This window comes from Diabrotica virgifera, chromosome 2 (assembly GCF_917563875.1).
Source record: "Diabrotica virgifera virgifera chromosome 2, PGI_DIABVI_V3a".
Classification (NCBI taxonomy): domain Eukaryota; kingdom Metazoa; phylum Arthropoda; class Insecta; order Coleoptera; family Chrysomelidae; genus Diabrotica; species Diabrotica virgifera.
In genome coordinates, this window is record NC_065444.1 from 210,474,302 (window position 1) to 210,492,850 (window position 18,549).

The following is an 18,549-nucleotide window of genomic DNA, read 5'->3' on the forward strand; positions in this document are numbered from 1 at the left end:
CTTAAATTATAAAACCGTGTTACTCCATTAAGTTAAAACTCCTAATCTCAGCCAATTTGTAACGGCACTGAGCCCTTTGCCTCCGTCGTGCCAACTTTGTGTCGGCTGCAGATTTTCCGTGATACATGGAGCTGGACCAAAATGAAACGTACTGCACAATAAAGCATACTAGTTAATCCACATGTCCAATGGATTTTAACTGTAATGTTGTAATTGATAGCCCCGACGTTGTTTTTCGATATCGTCTATCTTCTTGATTCAGATGCAATTTTCAGCCAGTTAGAGCAATATGTAGATAATACATATTATGACTTGATAAAATAGTTTGGAAAATTCTTTACTTTTTTTATATACGAACGTTTCTTTTTTTCTGATCTATCGTTCTTTTTATAGGCAATAGCCTAGTACATTGTAACATGATAAACTACACATATTTGTTATTTAAATTTAAATAATTAATTTATTTCAATTTCGATTGATTTTATTCATTTCTTAACTTTCTGCTCTGTTTTACTATTTTTCTTCTAAAATTAGTTGGTGCCCAGTTCTCTTATTACCTTAATATCGTGCTTGGTGTTTCACGTATCTGCCGTTCTCATTTTACCCGTATTGAAACGCAATAGCTAATTTAATCATAGTATAAAATTTTTATGATTCCTATGTCATGTATTTTTGTCAGTTAGCAACTATTTGACTTCCATTCTATCATCCAGTCTATGCTAAAATGGAAGTGGCAAATATTTTTCTCTGCATCTTGTGTTTTTAAGACCATGTTTCTATGCAAAACTCATTTTATTTCGTCAAACTTCTTAGGGTTTTGGCCTATTTTATATCTCATATCCTTAGTATTAAATACATCTCATATTTTATATAAATCTCATTTCATTTTAGTGTCAAGTGCCAATTAAATATGAATATTTAATTTTATATTTTATCGCCAACCGTCACTAAAGTCATTCATTATTGTACTCATTTGCGGCAGTAAAGTAACACTTTATTGTACAGAAAAAAGAATTTTGCTTTACCTGCCGCGACTATTAATCAAATTAACCGAGACTGAATGTAAGTGGTCTATGACAGTATTCGATTATTTATTTGAGTGAACTTAAAATTTATTTACTTTAATTATTGAAAATATTGTACACAATTTACGTTATTATTAATTAAATTTATGTCAAAAAGTGAAATTCTGTAGTATTTTGTAAATATTATATTCTATCAAAATAAATGAAAACTTTACAGATTTAGTAATTAGGTATTCAATATTGATAACAACAAATTTTTATTTCATCTGACATTAAAAAAATTCTTAAATCTTTTAAGTTACGTAGTAATGCAAATAAAGTGCAAAATGGTGATTTTGTTAATTTGATTATATACATATAGGACGGTGATAGATATTTACTGGTAATTTGTTAGTAAATATATTTATGTAGATTTTCTACGATACATCAAGGGAAAAGTAACTGCGGGGAGACTACAGTTCATAAAAAAGGACGTAATTATTAACGTTATTTTTAATTTTTGGTATTACATATTTCAAGTATTAAAATTAGTTTAATATTTAATTATATCGATTATTGTAATATTTAAATAAAAATACAATTAAACTGTTTAAAATATGTTTATTTCGTTGAAATAGAAGTATAGTTAGGCCGCACCTACATTGGATCCGTTTTTCTCCGATCCGATCCGATCAGATCAGATCAGATCCGACGTCGGATTAAAAAATAAACCCATAGTATTAAATGGCGGTAACTACATTGGATCCCTTTTTCTCCGATCCGATCAGATTAGATCAGATCAGATCCGATATCGGCCGACGTCAGGAGTAGCTTCTCCTATTTTCATGGAGAAGTGTTCGGTTTCATTCCGGTTTTTGCATATTTATAAGTAATTTAATTTTTTGTTTTAATAATTTCATGAAAAAAATCAACAATAAATAGCTTCCAAATCTTAATATTTAATTTTGTAATATGTGTCTCTACAAGATAGATATTTTATAATATTGTCTTGAATATAAGGTTTACAAAATCTCTTTATTTATAGGTATAAAATTTAATACCTGTAGCACAAAATAGGAAACAATTATTGTTTCCTATTCTGTCCCTTTAGGTAAATAGTTTTATTGAGATGTTCAATTTCACTTTGGTTATAAAATTCTAACGGGTACTACGTGTCTTTGAAATTGCCAAAATAATCTTGGATAAAACCTTACAAAGAGAACCGAAGTTTATTACTGCTCAAATTGTGATAAAACCGGAAGTATAATTATTATACTACCTATTATGTGTTACTATATCTTTTTATATGAGAATAGTTTTTAATACGTACCAATACAAGGCTAGTTTGTAATAAATCAATGTATTTTTCCTTTTCTCATGAATTATTTAACATTCTTGTAAGGAAAAAATAGGATCTTCAATTTATCAGGATAGTTACGTAGATTTTTGTTTATATTAAATTCTCCTGAACATCTGTCTTTATTAAAGTTATGCATCCATCTACGTATTTTTCTATGTTTTTTAAAAACGTTGTTTTCCAACAACAGCCAACACATTAACACATCTACATTGGAACTCATTGTCGGTGGTCGGTGGTCGGAAGTTAACGGAACCAATGTAGGCACCCTCGAAGGAAAATAGGTCTATATCGGATCTGATCTGATCGGAGAAATACGGATCCAATGTAGGTGCCGCCTATCGGATCGGATCTAATCTGATCTGATCGGAGAAAAACGGATCCAATGTAGGTGCGGCCTTAGTGTTAATGTTTTTTATGATTTGCGATAAAAATTTGAATGCATCACGTCAGTAAAGACTTTATGGAACTCGTCTGTTTATCAGATTCGTTCGATAAAGAGTCACTTTAATGACTTGGTACATAATTAACTATTATTTGTTCCTGCCAAGACCCATTGTTCACTTTTTCAACTAAGATAAGGCGAACTTACACCATAATGACTGAGCTAGACGAAGCCTTAACAATTGGCTCCCATAGTTAGTTGACGTTTTATTGTTATACAACTAACCCCCCAACTTTCTGTGGTAGATACTTCCAATGTTACAAGATTTAGTCGAAAAAGTTTGCAAATGTAAATTATTAGGTCCACTTTCTGATAGACGGTTTATTGACGCTTTTCTATTTGTGAATTTCATATTGCTACTTTCATGCGGTAATCTCAATTTCGCACTAGAAATTAAAGCCTATTATATAGGACAGTCAATGAGGGTATGTGGCTCCGAATTCCATCCTACTACATCGATTTACTTGATATTTTCACAGTAAGTGGGGAATAGCTCAAGAAACAAAGCCTCCCCTATGCCGATGTGTGCTTTTGTCTTGAGGACGGTTCCCACCCCTTCTCGGGGGTGGACATTTTTTTGCTTAAATAACTACGGAAGTTGCTGGAATACCTAATACTAAGCAAAAACTGTTCTATATTTTTTTTTTCGAAAACTCAATACTTTTTGAGTTATTCCTGGTTGAAAATTGGCCATTTTCATTGAAACATAACACCTTTTCAAACGGTTTTTTGCGAATACCTTAAAAACCATACATTCAACTGAAAAAACCATATATACCCTATTCCACGAACATACGCCTGTTTTGGATTACTTCGACAACGAATATTTTACTGTGCAAAATAAGAAGAACGAAAGTAAATTGCAAATTACATTGTTGTTTATTGGAATAATTATTAGCGCCATTTACTTTCGTACTTCTTATGTTGCACAGTAAAATATTCGTTGTCGAAGTAATCCAAAACAGGCGTATGTTCGTGGAATGGCCCATAAAACATTTTTGTAGCTTATAAAATAACAAAGAGATTCTTTCCTTTACGAATCTTCTAGTTATAACACAAAAAGAGATATGGTAAGTAAAAAAACTTGTTTTCTTGGTGCATGCTCAAATCAGTGTATTTAACTTGAAATAACAGAGAAACGGTCGATTTTCGGTGTATAATGCTACCAATAACTTTTGTTGTGCTTGAAAAGACCTTTAAAATAAGCAATATTAAATGTCGTTTACATTCAAACTATGCGAGATAAACTGTAAAAAATTTGATGACTAACGTATTTTAAGAAAAAAATGAGAAGTATTAGTATGTTCCTTAACGGTAACCTCTATATTTTAAAGAACCGCTTGGATGACATGAAATTTGGCATACAGATAGCTAACTAGTCAAAGAAAAAAAGTGATATTGTGCCGATATGTGCTTTTGCCTCGGGGGTGCTTTTCACCCCCTCTTGGGGGTGAAAAAGTATTCGTTCAAGGTAAGTCCGGAAATTGATAAGCTGACTAATTTTAAGTAACTTTTGTTCTATAGAGTTTTTTCACTAAGTCAATACTTTTCGAGTTATTTGCCAGTGAATATGTTCATTTTTTAACAAAATAACCACGCCGTTAGACGGTTTTTTGCAAATAACTCAAATAGTACATATTTTGTCGAAAAAACATTCCTAGCAGAAATATAGCCTGTAGAAAATTTAACAAAATGGTGTATATATCACGTTTCTATACCTAGTAGAAGCAGAGTTATAGCTAATTAAAAATAGGTTCATATTCGTCAAATTCCAAATGGAATACTTTAATGTGAAATAACCAAAAATGAAGCACATTTCGGGGAAAACTCATTACAACTTATTTAAAGTGTTTAAAAAAAGCTTCATTTTTGTTTTATAAAAAAAATTACTAGCATCAAAATAAACAAGTTACGATCAAAATAAAGTTAGTCCCTTTTTTTGGTAAAAGAATCGGGAAAATCACCCCCTAATTAGTATCTCAAATGAACTTAATCGTTACGACTTCACAAGTTTCTTGACTCGTGTATGTATTGCTTATATAATCTGTAAGTTTCATCGGTCCAAAGTCCTTATTTTTGAAAGGACTGTAGTTAAAAGGGGTTGAACGAGTCACTGATCACGAATGTATGCAAATTTAGAAACACCAAATCTCAATCAATTTGTGTCTAACAGAAAAACAAAAAAATACATGATATTCAGAAAAGCAATGCTGACTTTTTTTGCTTTTCGAGATTTTTGGTATCTCTAACAATTTTTAGGTTATTTTGAAAATAAGCATATTTTTCAAAATTAAAATTTTTAAAAATTTTACTTTAAAACCAAATTTTTTCCAAAATAAACACTTTAAATCGATGAAACTTACAGATCATATAAACACAACATAAGTAAAATAATTTGTGGAGCGCTAACGATTAATCTCATTTAAGTTGCTAATTAGGGGGTGGTCTTCCCGATTTTTTTTGTCAAAACAAAAGTGACAAACTTTATTTTGATCGTAACTTGCTTAAAGGACATCGCACACATCTTATGGAAAATATAATGTCACTCAAATTCAATAAAATTTATATGAATAGATTCGTTTTAAATTAACGGTCAAATCTTATCATTGCGCCAACTCCATATTTTCAATAATAAGAGCAGAAATTGATATAAATAAATCTGAAATCAAATGGATAAGGACATAAGTTAGAGAGACAGAAAATATTTTATAATACCCAAATTATCGGTACTCCATAAATCAGCGGATTAGTTTTACTAATCAGCTTAGGCCCAGCGGGGTTTAAGCTCTTTTGAATAGCACCCAGAGCAATAGTAATTGTAACTGACAGTTTTACTGACTCCAAAAATGTGATTTCGATAAACTTTAATTGCAATTTGCGCCGTAATTAATCATAATTAAAAGTTGGCGCAATGATAAGATTTGACCGTTAATTTAAAACGAATACATTTGTATAAATTTTATTGAATTTGAGTGACATTATATTTTCCATAAGATGTGTGCGATGTCCTTTAGAAACTTTTTATAAAAACAGAAATAAAGATTTTTTTAAACACTTTAAAAAAAGCTTTAATGGGTTTCCCCAAGAAGTGTCTAATTTTTTGGATATTTCACTTCGAAATATTCTATTTGAAATTTGATGAATATGAATCTATTTTTCTTTGGCTATAACTCTGGTTTTACGAGGTCCAGAGACCTAACGCGTACACCAATTTTTTACTTTTTTACAGGATATATTTTTGCTAAGAACGTTTTTTCGACAAAATACTTACTTTTTGAGTTATTTGCAAAAAACCGTCTAAAAGCGTGGTTATTTTGTTCAAAAAATGAACATATTCACTCGCAAATAATTCGAAAAGTATTGAATTAGTGAAAAAACTCTATAGAATAAAAGTTACTTAAAATTAGTCAGTTTATCAATTTCCGGACTTACTTTGGACGAATACTTTTTCACCCCCAAGAGGGGGTGAAAAGCACCCCGGGACAAAAGCACATATCGGCACAATATCAGTTTTTTTCTTTAACGTGTAAGCTATGCGCACGCCAAATTTCATGTCAATCCAAGCGGTTCTTTAAAATTTAGAGCAAAAACCGTGAAAGAATGGACTATATATTTAACCCCTCATCCACAAGAATTTAAATGCATCGTTTTACTTCTACAATACATTTATTATAGTGTTCTTTTTATGTTCAAAAAGTTGGGCGGGTTTAAAATTAATGGTTTTTGAAAAAAATAAGATCAAATTATTGAGCGCATTTTTAAATTTTCTTAAAAATCCTCCTATTTCTCCATGTAACTCGAAAATGATAGAGATGCTAAAAAAAGATACCATACAAAAATGTAGGTTTCTTCTAGATAAACATTTTGATTTTATGTTTTATAAAGTATCTCTTATCATTTTCAAGTTACATGGAGAAAAAGAAATATTTTTAAGAAAATTTAAATATGCGCTCTATAATTTCATCTTATTTTTTTCTAAAACCATTAATTTTAAACCCGCTCAACTTTTTGAACATAAAAATAACACTGTAGTAAAATGTATTGTAGAAGGAAAACGATGCATTTAAATTCTTGTGGATGAGGGGTTAAATATACTTCTCAATTTTTTTCTTAAAATTGGTTAGTCATTAATTTTTTGTAGCATATCTCGCTTAGTTTGAATGTAATCGACATTTAATATTGCTTATTTGAAAGGACTTTTCAAGCACAATAAAAGGCATTGGTAGCATTATACACCTAACCTCGACCGTGTCTCTGTTATTTGAAGTTGAATACACTGATTTGAGCATGTACCAAAAAAACAAACTCTTTTTACCTAACGTATCTCTTTTTGTGTTATAACTAGAAGATTGAAGAAGGAACGAATCTCTTTGTTTTTTTATGAGCTACAAAAATGTTTGATATAATTTTTTTAGTTAATGCATTTTTTTAAGGTATTCGCAAAAAACCGTTTGAAAAGGTTCAATGAAAATAGCCAATTTTCAACCACGAATAACTCGAAAAGTATTGAGTTTTCGAAAAAAAAAATTATAGAACAGTTTTTGCTTAGAATTAGGTTCTCTAGCAACTTCCGTAGTTGTTTAACCAAAACATTTTCCACCGCCGAGAAAGGGTGGGAAGCGCCCCCAAGACAAAAGCACACATCGGCATAGGGTAGACTTTGAATAAGGAGATATTTTCAGGGTATTCCTAAAATTTCATTAAAATCCATGCAGCAGGATAGAATTCGGAGATAATAACCTGTTCTTGCTCTCATTGACTGGCGTAATAGTGAATCATTGGATCACATCACACATAGTCTGAAAAGAAATTTGGGTGCACAAAAATATTTGAATGTTCTGCCAATTAACTGTTAAGCTAGTTGCTGACTAAATTGCTTGGGGTTAAAAAATCTAATAAAATGTAGAAAAACTACTTACCCTAATTATTTCACCATCGACTTTGGAATATCTGCAATAAAACAAAATCAAAATGAAAAGCCTTGTAAAACAGTATAATTCTTATAGATTTAACTTTTGCAGTAACTACAGCAGTACTTTGAGCAAACGTCATTTGGTAAAGTCCGCGAAATTATATAAAGCATATATTATGGTGAAAAAAAGATATTAAAAACACAAAAGTTCAAGTAAACTAAATTGAGACTAAGTATAAGTGAGAAATATACCATGTGAAGATGTAGCACAGGATGAAACATTGGTTAAGGAAAAAAGACCACGAGATAGCTGGAAGAACCAAGTACTAGAAGATAAAGGTGAATTAAGAATAATAGAGATATAAAAAATATAAGTTAAGGTATACAGTGCTAATCAAAAGTCCGTACCCCCCCTCGTATCTTTTGAACGGTTATACATATAATAGTGAAATTTGGAGGGAGGAAATAAACGGACGTACGCTTCTTAACTAGTCATGACAGGTGACGTAATAGTGACAGATGACTTTACAGCGCCACTGTGACAGATCATTTTAAATAGGACCTTATGGCAAGTGACACCTCATTTGAAAGGTATTGATAATACCTATTCAGTCATACTAATTTTTTTGGGTTTAATTTGATTTTGATCTTGGTGAATAAATGAAATAAATATAACTTTGTAGTTTCGCATTTAATTATTAAAAATTCAAATGTCCGCCCATGGTTATTTTGTCAAAAAAGTTGACATTTTTCAGCTCTCTAGTAGTTTTTACGTCAACGTCAACCTTTTTGACAAGTAACCATAGCCGGAGGTTTGAATTTTTATTAATTAAATGCGAAACTACAATTTTATATTATTTCATTTATTCATACAAATGAGTTTAAACTCAAACAAAATTAGTATAGCTGAATGGGTATTTTCAATACCTATCAAACGAGGTATCGCTTACCATAGGGTACCATTTAAAATTATCTGTCACAGTGGCGCTGTAAAGTCATCTGTCACTATTACGTCACCTGTCATGACTAGTTAAGAAGCATACGTCAGTTCATTTCCTTCCTCCAAATTTCACTATTATAAGTATACCCGTTCAAAAGTTACAAGGGGGGGTACGGACTTTTGACTAGCACTGTATAAAATGAAAAGGCCTAGTCTGTGATGCGAAAACACAAGAATAGTTGAAGATATAAGAAAATAAGGTCTAATCCAACTTTTTGGGTAATATAAGTTCTCGCTTAGTAGCACAATTTTAATTTTCAAAGCGATGTAAGATCTTAAAGAAAAAAATAAATGACTATGTTTTCAATCCAACGGCATATAAAACAACATGTTATTCTACACCCCACCAGACTGAAAACAATGGGAACCTTCTCTGGTTACACCTACGAGGCTTCTACAATTTGCAAGCCATAACGGATGCGGAGACTAAGGAAGATGAGGGAATTTTACAATTTATAATTCACGTCCCATCTGCTCAGCGCGGTAAAGTTCCAACGAGAATGGTTCCCTTCGTACTCCAATCAGAGTAAACATGTAATGTAAATCAAAAATGAATAACCATTTCCAATTTCGTTACAAAACGAAAATACAGCCGCATCATATTCTAGTCTGTTTAAATAAATGTTCTGTATTTTTATTTGAGTTCCTTTGATGTATAGCAAAATTACAATTTTTCATCATAAAATGATTTTACATACAAAATAATTATTCTTCAAAATTCACTTTGTCACTTTCAAACAGTAGATCCTATAATAAACTAATGCCTGACCCCATATTCCATACAATTTTCGTAATCTAATTAAAATATGGCCCTCAGCTCAGCTGCCAAATTTCCTTTTATGGCCCCAATCGACTCTAATTTGTCCCTCGGAAATAAGAAAGGATTCGATGGAACCGTATCACTGTTGTGAACTATTAATTATATGTTTTGGATGTGCCGAAACCAGTCGGTAATGATTTACGATGATAGTAGACCAGGGCATTTAGCACTAAAAACACCGCGGAATAAATCGATTTTTAAATACAGCAGCTAGAGACTTGCAACTTTTTGCATTGTGTTCAGGATGATGTCATGAACAAAGTGTACTATAGAAAAATGGGTGGAAATGCATAATTGCATTTTAAAGTGCATAAGATGCAACCAAAATAAATACACTGACTGGCACAAAAAACGGCCACCCCAAAAAATGGGCAATATTTGATGTCTCTAATTTCCTAAACCTGTTGTCCGATTTAAGTGATTTTTTTAATATGTTATAGCCTTATTCTCTAACAAAATTTCTGTAATAATATTCTTGCTGGACAGGTAAACTATCATTGTATACCGGGTGTACCAATCAAACTGTGTTTTATTCTCAAAGTTCACCACACTTTATGGAATATTCTAGCATTTATAAAATACTGAAATTAAAACTAAACTATAGCCTCAGGTTTTAATAACATTTTGTTTTTTGATTCATTCGCTTATGTTGGATAATAAAAAAGTTAGGTACTTTAACAACTTGCCATGTTATTAATTAATACAGATTGTTTCTAAATAAGTGCGGCAAACTTTAAGGGGTAAATCTGCATGAAAAATAATGGCCGTTTGCTTTATAAAAACATGTCCGCAAATGCTTCTTTTCTGACATACTGGATTTTGAATTATTTTCTTACAAACTGACGATTTATTTATTGCTCTAAAGCGGTTGAGATATGAAAATGAAATTTGGTAGGATTTAAGATACAGTTATTGCATATTTTTTGACATGCAATTAAGAATTTTATATTCTCCATTGGCGCGCATAAGGGTAATATGACAGGTAATATTAGCCGCATGCACGCCAATGGTGAATATAAAATTCTTAATTGTATATCAAAAAATGCGCAATAAAAACCTCTTAAAACCTGCCAAATTTTATTTGCATATCTCGACTGGTTTTTAGAGCAATAAATAAATCGTCAGTTTGTAAGAAAAAATTTAACATCCAGTATATCGGAAACGAAGCATTTGCGGGCATATGTTTATAAGAAAACGGTCAATATTTTTTTTATGCAGAATTATGCCTTAAAATTTGTCGCACTTATTTAAAAACAGCCTGTATTAATGAAGAACATGGCTAGTTGTTAAAATACCTAACTTTTTATTTTTAAACGCTTTTCTTTACTTCAATAGTTTGCATCAAATCTTTAGACGTTAAATTGACTAACATTTCTTCAAAATTTCATGCAAATGAATGAAAATTTGCAGACATATGCATTCGCGGGAACAATACACGAATAGTCAATAAAAAAAAATTATGTTTATTAATTGTTTAAATAAAAAACGATTTTAATGGAAAATGCTTAAATTCTCTTGTTTTTAACAATGTATAAACTTGAAACTTTTACGGATTGTAGCTAATGATATGAACTATACATCATTTCACTTTTTACCTTAATTGGTTACGTTATGCTTTATAAATAACCAATAAAATTTCAAATTTTTAACGCTCATATATTTGTTTATATATAAATCGGCGTTTATTCGTGTCAAATTTCAAAACGATACTAAACAAAACTTCAACCAAAACTCGAATTCAAAAAATTCGTGTTTTTATCGTAGTCTTATAAAAAAACCACCGGTAGAGACGTTTTGTGCTACAATTAACATTAGAATTCGTTTTGTCGTATTAATTAATTAAACGCTTTTCTTTAGTTCAATCGTTTGGGTCAAATCTTTAGACGTTAATTTGACTGCCTTTTCTTCAATGCAAATGACTTAAAATTTGCAGACATGTGCATTCGCGGGAACAATAAACGAATAGTCAATAAAAAATTTTTTGTTTATTAATTGTTTAAATAAAAAAACGAATTAACGGAAACGGAATTACAATGAAGAAACTTGAAACTTTTACAGATTGTAGCTAATTATATGAACTATACATAATTTCACTTTTTACGTTAATTGTTTACGTTATGCTTCATAAATAAACAATAAATTTTTTGCCGATTCCGATTAGTTTTCATGTTTGTACATCATTTGTTTTATACATATTTTAATAAACATGACGATATATTTTAATGTTTGAAAAGTGTAAGACTAAAAAGTAAAAAATAAAAAATATGAAAAAACTATTTTTAAGAAACGCTTTTCTTCAGTTAAGAGTGACTAAAATTAAACATATAAAAAAATCAACTAAAAAGTAAAAAATAAAAAATATTGAAAAAATCTAACACATTCATTAAAGAAAAGCGTGGTGCGATTTATTCGTTTATTCGATGAAGACGCGCCACGCTTTTCTTTGACGAATGTGTTAGTTAGATTTTTTCAATTTTTTTTTTTATTTTTTGCTTTTTAGTTGATTTTTTTTTATAATAATATGTTTAATTTTAGTCACTCGTAACTAAAGAAAAGCGTTACTTAAAAATATTTTTTTCATATTTTTTTATTTATTATTCAACATAAGCGAATGAATCAAAAAATAGAATGTTAAGAAAACCTGAGGCTATAGTTGGGTTTTAATTTCAATATTTTATAAATGCTAGAATATTCCACACGGTGTGGTGAACTTTGAGAATAAAACACAGTTTGATTGGTACACCCGGTATACAATGATAATTTACCTGTCTAGCAACAATTTTATTACAGCAATATTGTTAAAAGATAAGGCTATAAAGTATTAAAAAAATTACTTAAATCGGACACCAGCTTTAGAAAATTCAAGACATCAAAAATTACCCATTTTGTGGGGTGGCCGTTTTTGAAGTTATACTTCTTTAGGCGCGATTGAGAGTAAAATTTCATAATACTGCGCGCATGCGCACACAGACAGTATGGCGTTTAGTTGCTATCTTTCAAGTTATGTATAAATATATCAGTGCAAGAAAAGTTGTGAAAAGAATATATTAGTGTTTTTAGTAAATATATTTATTATAATTTTTGTGTCTTTGGATTTGTCTTCCTCAGGAGTAAGATGAGTATTATTAAAACATTTTATTGTATATTTATTATACTTCACACCTTGACTGTTTGTTACCTTGAATTGTCATTAGGTACGTCCGAACCGATACAGACACAGTCTTCGTAGCGTATTTGGTATAGCATTCGGCCAGAGATCGAGAGGTCTTTAGTTCGAATCCGGAGCAATCCTATACTTTTTTTTTATTTTTTTGAAGGCGGTAAGCACAAAATCAGTTTGGTGTTTAAAAAAAATAAAACAAACTGTTTAAAGTATATTTTTCTACAAACGTGTTAAAAATGCAACTTTTAGCACTCCATAGGAGCGTTAAAAATGTTACTTTAAAGCAATAGTGCATTAAAATTTAAGGCACTGCAGTTAAAATTGAAATGTTAAATTTTGAAAAAAAAACGTCAAAATATTTTTTATATTTCATTTATTTACATTAACATTAACAATTAACATTAATATTAACAGTAAAACTTGCGCAATTTGAAAAAGGTTTTTTAGAAGTTTTTTTTTTTAATTTAATTTAAACTGTATTATTGCATTTCTAACACGTTTGTAGAAAAAAGCTATTAAAATTTGTTAGAATATAATATAACAATAAAAGTAGATGTTATTCTATAGCTGTTATGATTTACGTATAGGGCTTTTCATCGATTGTCATTTGTTTCGAGCTGCTGTCATGTGTCACATTATATTAATATATCTACGTCAACGTCTTTGGTTTGTATCATTGGCAATACCAATAACGTATGACGTAGATATATTAATATTATGTGACACATGACAGAAGCTCGAAACAAATGACTGTGAATGAAAAGCCCTATTGACAGTATAGACAGTTTTGATGTAATGTCAAGAAAAATATAAAAATGGAATGTCAGTCAAGTTCAAGTAAAAGTTTTTGTAGGTATTGTCCTGTAATTGAGAATGAATAAATTATAATTGTTGATATATAAGACGTTTGTAAAAAAAAATTGTATGATATACGTGTTAAAATTACATTTTTAAGGCACTCATGTGAATTGCAGAATTCGCTTCGCTCATTCTGCAAACCTTCACATGCGTGCCTTAAAATTGTATTTGTAACACTTATATCATAAATAACTATTATTTTTAAGAAATCATATAATAGAAGTATAACTTCTTACGTGCGTACAAAGTACACACACATTCTTTTTTGTGCTGGTCAGTGTATATTAAGGGCCAGATTTTCTTGCTCGGGGCTTTTTGGGGTTGATGAACACGACTACGCCTTCAAAACCTACCTCCAACTGAAGATTCGACGATTATCGGCAATAAATTGATACAAACAGACTACTAGGGGCATTTTTAGGTTTCTCAACAAGCATACGCCATCAGAACCGGCCTCCCGACCACCTGGTGTCTAGGGTCACGTTCTCTTCTGGAGTTTCGAGCGAGGTCGACACTAAAGCTTTGATCGCGCAGTACGTCCTGGGTATACCCAGAGGGAGAACGCCTGCGCATTACAAAATTGGGCGTTCGCGGAGTACAAATCTTTCCCTCTGAACACCCTCCGGATTTTTAATTCCGTGTTCGCGCAGTACAGAAAAAAGATCCTGAACATGTCCGGGATACGCTCTCGACGTTCGAGGATTTTGTTTCGGATTTTAAGTTCGCACAGGCGCACAAAATATTTGGGAAGAATTTTTTGATATTCTGTTCTTACTCCTTCCAATTCTTAACCTAAAATATTGTTTTCCGCAAATCGCCAGGACATTTTGACATTCTTGTCAAAATTTCTTGAAGAAAAAGTCAGGACTTCCTTACTGTAAGGAAATGTCATTTCCTTACTGTAAGGAAATGATATTTCCGTACAGTTGTTAGTGTTCTACATAAATGATAGAAAACACATTGCTATTAAAACCTTGTAAATTACTTTAATCATTAAATTTTCTTTATAGTCCTGTCGCCAGGGGGGGTACAACGGCCTCGTTAATTCAGATGGACTTACTCAAGTTTTTTTTATGTATTTTGACCCGTAGAACACGAATTTTTTGGGTAACAGTTGATCCGGATGTCGATAAGATTGTTATAGACCAAGAACTTGAGGAATCAAATAACAGCGATTTTTGGCAAAACAAAACAATATTTTGTATTTTTTGGGCCATTTTAAGTAAAAAATATTTCTACAAGTTTTTTCGTAGGATGCACAGTTTTCGAGATAAACGCGGTTGAACTTTAAAAAAATCGAAAAATTGCAATTTTTGAACCCGAATAACTTTTGATTAAAAAATAAAATAGCAAGTCTGCTTACCGCATTTGAAAGTTTAAGTCAAATTATATCGGTTTTGATTATTTGCATTGGTAAAAATTTATTTTTTTATTGTTTAACAAAGCTATAAACACGTAGGGTTTCCCGTGCTTTTACATGCGTTTTAACGCATGTAACGTAGAAATAGTCTTGATTGCACTAGTACCTATTCTACCTACTCGTTCGATTTTAAATGAGAAATCATAGAAACATCACTCACGCACTAGTTGTTTGTAGCTTTGTTTAGCAATAACACAATAAATTTTTAGCAATGCAAATAATCAAAACCGACATAATTTGACTTGAACTTTCAAAGGCGCTAAGCAGAATTGCTATTTTATTTTTTAATCAAAAGTTATTCGGGTTTAAAAATTGCAGTTTTTCGATTTTTTGAAAGTTCAACCGCGTTTATCTCGAAAACTGTGCATCCTACTAAAAAACTTGTAGAAATATTTTTTGCTTAAAATGACCCAAAAAATACAAAATATTGTTTTGTTTTGCCAAAAATCGCTGTTATTTGATTCCTCAAGTTCTTGGTCTATAACAATCTTATCGACATCCGGATCAACTGTTACCCAAAAAATTCGTGTTCTACGGGTCAAAATACATAAAAAAAATTTGGGTAAGTCCATCTGAATTAACGAGGCCGTTGTACCCCCCCTGGCGACAGGACTATTATCTGGAGCTTCCTGGATAAATTTTTCAATTTCTTTCTTCGTTAAAATCTTAGATTTCTTTGCCCTATAACCTTGAGCTTGCCGTTTCAATAAAGAACGAAGTTTTGAGTATGTAGATATATCTACATTGTGTTTAAGTGCAAGGGTTGACTTCAGCATTGAATAATTGGCCCATAATGTTGAAGATTTCATCTTTAAACAAAGGTCTAGGAAGTATGCCATTACAACATTTTCTGAGAAAGAACTCGTATTTTTACTCATGCGATAATCCATAAAACGTCTGTATGCATTTTCGTACTTTTCTCTTAATTTCTTTGGCAATAATTCTAATGAAGCAGTATTCACTGCCTCAACCAGCTCTGGAGGAGTCCCAGGAATGGAAATTTCATCATCACTTATCATTTTACTTTCGAGAACACCAGCAATTAAATTTATAAGCGTCAAGTTTGACAATTCAACCTCAATACGTTTCCATAGTAACCCAAGTAATTTTATTAGGAATTTCAAAGCACCATTTATTTGGGAATAAAATTATCGCGTTTTTTTTAAATCAATCAATATCTGTCGAATTTTAAACGATTTGCGGAAAAATAGTATGTTTACCTCGTAGGAAAAGCCACATTCCTGGACTCTGTGTTGCTAAGTCTCGGCTTGCGCCTCGACTTAGCAATCTTCACAGTCGTCCAGGAATGTTAAGCTTTTCCTACCCGGTAAACAATGTACTATTTGTTAAACAGCTTGTAGATGTAGATTCTGGTTTTTAAAGTTTTGAAATTATGTAAAGTGTTGTATCATTTAAATATTCTTCAAACAAATTTTAATATTTTTTATATTAAAGCTTTTTTAGTTGTTTTTGTCAATGTTTTCCATTTCGTATGTTTATAAATAAGTAGGTACCTTTTCTAGTATTATTTTCATTCGATATTCGATAATTATCTATTACGGTAGTATGTATTACAATAAATTGTACTCTGTTTTTACTTAATTTCTTCTATCTAAATGAGCTTATAAGTATCTACATATTCTTGTGGTTTATTTTTCAGTTTAATTTATGAGTTAAATTAGTCTCTTATTGAATACAATGATAATGAAACATAAACAATACATCAAACTTATTCTGAAACTATTTCTTGTGTCTTGTTATATTTCATTATTTTTGTGGTGTAATAAACCACAACCCATTAAATTCAATACATAGATATCAAAATTGGAAATGATTGTTTTACTAAATTATTCCTTCCTTCAGATAATGTTCAACCCCCATGAAGTTAAAGGTAATTTTTATATCTAAATATCAACAATCTTTTACTCTCTACAAGACTGTAAGCTGGATTTCAGAGTGGAATTAACCACATTATATTGTGGAAATAATAAAGAAAGACTCTAATCAAATTTCTACCTTCTAAGAAAGGCATTGAATTATTGAATAGAAAGTTAATCGTTTGCCTGTTGCCTTTATTCTCTTTTCTCTTTCTCTTTGTTGACATACAAATTTGTTGCATTTGCATTTTTTTTGACATTTATTTCGAAATAAGAAAGAGACAACAAAAGGCTTCCTTCTCTAACCTTAATGTATGCAACCAGTCATTACATTGCGAATCCGAAAATTGTTCGCGGAGCGAAAAATCCTGAGCATGTCCAGGATAAGTTTACGTTGACGCCTGCGCATTGGAAACTAATCCCGAACTTACTCTGGGTATGCTCGATTTGTACTGCGCGAACACTACTTAAGTTGATGCAAGCAGAGTACAAGGGAGATTTTGGGTTTACTGAACACGAATACGCCATCAGAATCGACCCTCGAACCACCTGGTGCGAAGGCATGTTATCTTCTGGTGTTTGGAGGGTTTTTGGGCACCAGGTGCATCGGGGGGTTGGTTCTAACTAGGGATGGACTCGAGCCGAGCGGAGCCGAGCTTTTGACAAGCTTGAGTTCGGTTCGAAATTTCGAGCCGAGTTCGTGATAGAAGCTCGGCTTGAACTTCGAGCTGCAGGATAAGCATGTGGCTCCTAACTGCTCGACTCGAATTTATTCCATATTTTACGGACACACATGTATATTAAAAATACATATTTGTAGTATGAATTATTTATTCTCAAACAAAAGTATCAGTCGTAGCAGAAATAAATGAATTAGAAAAAATATTAATACTCTGGGCTAATTAGTAAAATACAAGGAAAAGTTATTTACCAGCAATTTTATTGCTGGAATCGAATCTTATGATTGTATATAGTAATAATATAGGCATGCAAAGTCCGCAGATAGTGTGCTACTTTTTTATAAACAAAATGGCGCACGAAAATCGAGTTTTTTCCAATTTTTGCTCTATAACTCTAAAGATTTTAACTTTACACCGAAAACACTCAAATAAAAATTCACCGTAATTAAATTCTGCATAGAGACGTGTTTTTCACGATTTACTTCGATGAGAATTTTCCCCGGAAAATGCGGGTTTTTCCAACAATATCTTTAATTTTTAACTAAAATTAAAAAAAAAAGTAATTGTTTATCAGTAATTAAATAACTTCGTAATATAAACGCTCTTTTCATATAGATGATAATTCCAAAAGCCGATGGAAATTAAATGAACAGTTTAGCAACAATTGAATTGTTAATTAAAAATTTACGGTTTCTATAATAACCACAATAATTATGATACATAAGAGTAACTATGGTTTTTGTATAAACAGATATTGTACCTATCTATTGTACTTTACATAATTGAAATTGGACTATTTAAGCGGCCTCAGGAATATTTTAAAATTATAAACAATTTTTTGGCTTATAAACAAATAGAATATCTCGGGAAATATTAAATTAAATTAAATCAAGAAAACGGTATTGGAAAAAAAGCGCCAGGACGCTTCTTTTGGAAGAAAAAACGTTTAATTCTGATGAGTGATTCCTGAGATACACCCGGTCAAAGTGGACCGGCATTTACGGCCAAGATAT

At 31.2% G+C, this 18,549-nt stretch overlaps 1 protein-coding gene across 2 annotated transcripts in view; it reads right to left on the minus strand.

Annotated features, from left to right (window-relative positions):
- The window catches only part of LOC114331564 (dystroglycan 1), a 1,301,763-nt gene that overhangs the window by 858,993 nt on the left and 424,221 nt on the right, over window positions 1–18,549 (minus strand). For both annotated transcript variants that reach the window (XR_007696271.1, XM_050643062.1), the window contains exon 4: window positions 7,726–7,756. The gene's annotated coding sequence lies outside the window, so the exon portion shown is untranslated. The remainder of the gene's footprint in view (window positions 1–7,725; window positions 7,757–18,549) is intronic.